The sequence below is a fragment of the Egretta garzetta genome, unplaced genomic scaffold (assembly GCF_000687185.1).
Source record: "Egretta garzetta isolate BGI_Z169 unplaced genomic scaffold, ASM68718v1 scaffold562, whole genome shotgun sequence".
NCBI lineage: Eukaryota > Metazoa > Chordata > Aves > Pelecaniformes > Ardeidae > Egretta > Egretta garzetta.
In genome coordinates this window covers 81,809-86,480 of record NW_009258769.1, presented here as the reverse complement: position 1 = coordinate 86,480, position 4,672 = coordinate 81,809, and positions in this window count along the sequence as shown.

The window sequence follows — 4,672 nt, the reverse complement described above, 5'->3', positions numbered from 1 at the left end:
CAGGAAGGCACGGCCATGGGGGTAGCTCACCTGGGCCTTACTGGCACTTCACTCCACATCTGTTTTGATATTTTTGGTCCTTTTCTGTGACTGCTTTTTCTTCACACATGATCAGAGATGGAAAAGCATTTCAGAAGAAGTGGTCATAAAGGCCCTGCAGTTCTTTTTCAAATTCTATGTAGCTCATTAGAAAGATTTCAGGAGTGTTGTCAAAGTGAAAAGATGTCCAAAGAAAGAGGTCAAGTGAATAAAAATTCCTCCTGTACCAAGTGTCTCCAACTTCCTGCTTCACCAGCCCCCAGGGACAGGAACCTTGTCTGCTCCTGGTTTCCTCAGTGATGGACTTCAGCAGGGCCTGCTAACACCCTCAGAAACCTGGAGGTTTGCTGCCTTTACTTCTCTGGAGGCTTACTCAAGTCTTTCAGGCTCTGCAGTTCAGGAGCTGGGCACCAGAGGGCTCATTACCACACAAAACACCCTGAGGAGCCAAGGCTGGGCACAGTTCTCCTTTAGTCTTCAATTCTTACGAGGCTCATTAGGGAGATCTCAGGAGTCAAAGTGAAAAGGTGTCAGAGCTAAGAGGCAAAGTGAGTAAAATGCTTGGTTTTGAATAGCCAATTCTGCATTGATCCCAACGTATTTGGGAGTTGTGGTTTCACCTGGCAGGCAGCTGAACACCACCCAGCCGCTCACTCACTCCCCCTCTCCACAGTGGGATAGGGGAGAGAATCAGAAAAAGAAGTAAAATCCGTGGGTTGAGATAAAGACTTTTTAATAAAAAAGAAGAACAGAATGATGATGATGGCAATAATAATAATAATGGAATGTACAAAACAAGGAATGTACAGTGCAATTTCTCACCACCCACTGACCCATGCCCAGCCTGTCCCCAAGCGGCAGTTGCTCCCTCCTGGCAAACTCCCTCCAGCTTTATATGCTGAGCATGACGTCATGTGGTCTGGAATAGCCCTTTGGCCAGTTGGGGTCCGCTGTCCTGGCTGTGCCCCTCCCAGCTCCTTGTGCCCCGGTCAGAGCAGGGGAAGCTGAAAAGGCCTTGACCGGCGTAAGCATTGCTCAGCACCACCCAAACCATCAGGGTGCGACCATCATACTTCTCATCCTCAGTCCAAACCACAGCCCTATGCCAGCTACTGGGAAGAAAATTAACTCTATCCCAGCCGAAAATGGGACAGCAATGAAAGTCTCAAGTGACTGGTGAGAGGAATGGCAAACTGGGGTGGGGGGGGATTGAAGTGTTTCTCTAATGTTTCTCACAGAAACATTAAGGGTCTTGCTTCTCCTACATGTTCACACTTCATGATGAGACATCCTGGATCAACATCAAGTGGAGATTGTTGATATTGTTTTTTCTGTAAGCAGGAAAATAAAGACAATGGGAAAAGCATAAGCCTTCGTAAAATGCTGTTTCTTTTGGAAATCTTCTCATTTAGCCTGCCCCACTGAAATCTGTCTCATGAACCACACAAGCATGGAGGAATTAAAGAAAACCACAGAGAGCCGTGGCGTGTTAGGGCATTTCCACGAGCGCTCTGCTGCCAAGTTCCTGTATTGCAGATCCTGAATGAAGATTGAACAAGCTGCTGAAGAAGTAGTTAAAAATCTGATTGAAACTGTATGATGGGTTGACCCTGGCTGGATGCCAGAGGCCCACCAAAGCTGCTCTATCACTCCCCTCTTCAACCAGACAGGGGAGAGAAAAACAAATCAAAAGGCTCATGGGAGATCATGCTCCAGTTACCATCATGGGCAACACAGACCCAACTTGAAGAAACTAATTTAATCTATTGCCAATTAATATTCAGAGTAGGAGAGGCTAAAATCTGCTGAATCTTAAAACGCCTCCCCTTCCCCCCGGTTAGGGTCAGTTGTCTCTGCCGCTTCTTCCCCCTCAGAGGAGGACTCTTCCCCTGCTCCAGTGTGGGGTCCCTCTCACGGGAAACAGTCCTCCATGAACTTCTCCAACCTGAGTCCTTCCCATGGGCTACAGTTCTTCACAAACTGCTCCAACCCGGGTCCTTCCTTCCCACAGGGTGAAGCCCCTCAGGAGCAGACTGCTCTGGTGTGGGTCGCCCACTGGGTCATAAATTCTGACAGCAAACCTGCCTCGGCATGGGCTCCTCCCTCCACAGGTCTGCAAAGTCTTGCCAGGAACCTGATCTGGTGCAGGCTTCTCATGAGGTCACAGCCTCCCTTCTACAGGCATCCACCCACTCAGGTGGAGATCTGCTCCTCCATGGGCCTCACTGGGATGAAGGAGGACCGCCTCCCTCACCATGGTCTTCACCACAGGCTGCAGTGGTGCCTGCTCTGCTCTTGTGCCTGGAGCACCTCCTCCCCCTCCTTCTTTGCTGACCTTGGTGTCTGCAGGGCTGTTTTCTCTCACATCCTCTCACTGCTCTTCTCTCTCCGGCTACTGAGCTGCAGAAGGTGTTTTCTTTTTCCTTCTTAAATATGTTATCCCAGAGGCGCTACCACTGTTGCTGATTGGCTTGGTCATGGCCAGTGGCAGACACAGGGAAAACTTTTAGCAGCTTCTCACAGAAGCCACAGCATGGCTGTAGCCTCTCTCCCCCCCAAAAAACCCCCCTTGCTACACAAACCCAATACAAATCTCCAAAGTTCTGAAGTTGTCCATGGGCATCCTGAGGGCAGTCACCCATGAAGCCATCAAGGGAAGCATGGGTGGAGGTACCCCTCCCTGAGGGCTGCCTGAAACTGGCAAGAGGTAAGCACTGGTTACAGGTGACAAAGGCAACATGCAGGTGGCTCTGCTGCCATGTGAGCCCTTCATGTATTTCATCAAGAAAGATAGGCAAGCTCTGATCCCTGGGCCTTGGAAAGGGAGATCCTTTTCCTCATTCATTACTCAAGGCTCTGCATGGAGCAGTGTGATGTGGGGGTGTGCGATGATGAGTGCAGGACAAACCCCAGGACTGCCTGAACTCTACGGGGGGATAACAAGGCCATGGGGCTGTAAGGACATGGTTTCCCCTCATGGCTCTTGGTGGCAGCGGCAATACTCATGGCTGAGAGGATATCCTGGTTGTGTTGGGGAAGTCCCAGGCCCACCTCAGTCATCCCCACCATGGGCTCTTACATGCTGTCCCATGCCTGTGGCAGTTCTCCTGCAGACTTTGGCCCACTCCTCTGCTTCCCCACCTCACTCTGACCCTAGGATCTCCCAGGCTTTGCAAATGTCTTTTTTTTTGTCACCCCTGCCTTTTCCTTCTAACACGAAGCTGTGGTTTCCCAGGGATTTGGCAAACCTGTGAATCCCCAAGCAACACATCCAGCTTTTTTCAAAGCTAATGCTCCTCAATCTCCTAAGAGATCCTAGCACCATGTTTACTTATCATAGAATCATCAGATGCCTTGGGTTGGAATGGATCTTTAAAGGCCAACTAGTCCAACAGCCCTATGTTTAGCAGGGACGTCTTCAACTTGATCAGGTTGCTCAGAGCCCCATCCCTCATCTTGCTGGCCATGCTTCTTTTGATGCAGCCCAGGAAACAGTTGGCTTTCTGGGCTGCAAGCGCACATTGCTGGCTCATGTCCAACTTTTCATCCACTAATACACCCAAGTCCTTCTCCGCAGGGCTGCTCTCAATCCCTTCATCCCTCAGCCTTTAGTGACACCAGGGGTTTCCCTGAACCAGGTGCAGGGCCTTGCGCTTGGCTCTGTTGAACCTCATGGGACCACTACACAAGCTCGTCCAGGTCACTCTGGATGGTAGTTGTCCTTGGGAGTGTCAACTGCACCACTCAGCTTGGTGTCATCTACAAACATGCTGAGGGTGCACTTGATCCCACTGTCCATGGTGTTGATGAAGATTTTAAACAGTACTGGTCCAAATATGGAGCCCTGAGGGACACAACTTGTGTGTTGGGTATTTCCAGGGGTGGTCTCCATTCTAAGGTGGACTTTGGCCAGATGATCTCCAGCACCTTCAACTTCTCTTCTTCTTATTCTCCTCTTAGATTTGATCTTGAAACTATCTCAGGACTTCTGATGTCTCCAATGAAGCAGTCTCCTTCTCAGTCAGAACCCAAAGTTGCGCTTGAGAACTTCTAAAAATCTAATGGCCATCTGGAACCAACTGAGGAAGAAAAGCCTTGAGCCCATCCAAACTCTGGAGAAGACCTGGGCAGAGGCTTTCCACCAAAGAAGGCTGGATGAGGTGAGGGGGAGCCTCAGCCAAGAGCTGAAAGCACTGCTGGGGGGAGGGGAGGGATGCCCTACAGCAAGGTGAAGTTCAAGAGGTGGAGCTGCAGCTGGGAGCAAAGGACACATGGGGCGTGGCACAGGTGGAGGGTAGGGAGGGAGGGATCTAGATGATGGACACATTTAGGGTCCCAAGGCTGCACTTAGGAGTCCAGGGGAAACTTAGGGCTCTGGGGGGCACTTAAGGGTCCCAAGGTTGCCCTTAGGGTTCTAGGAGAGCACATGGCAGTCTGCAGGGCACCTAGGGGCTTGTACTGGGTTGGGGCCCAGTCCGTACTGGAAGAGGTTAAAAAGATACATTAAACACCAGGGCATGACCCAGTCTGAATTCGGAGGGGGGAAGGGAATCCAGTCAATAACGGGAGGAGGCCCAGTCTCTACTGGGAGGGGGGAAGGGGAATCAATTTGTGCTGGAAGCATGCCCAGCAT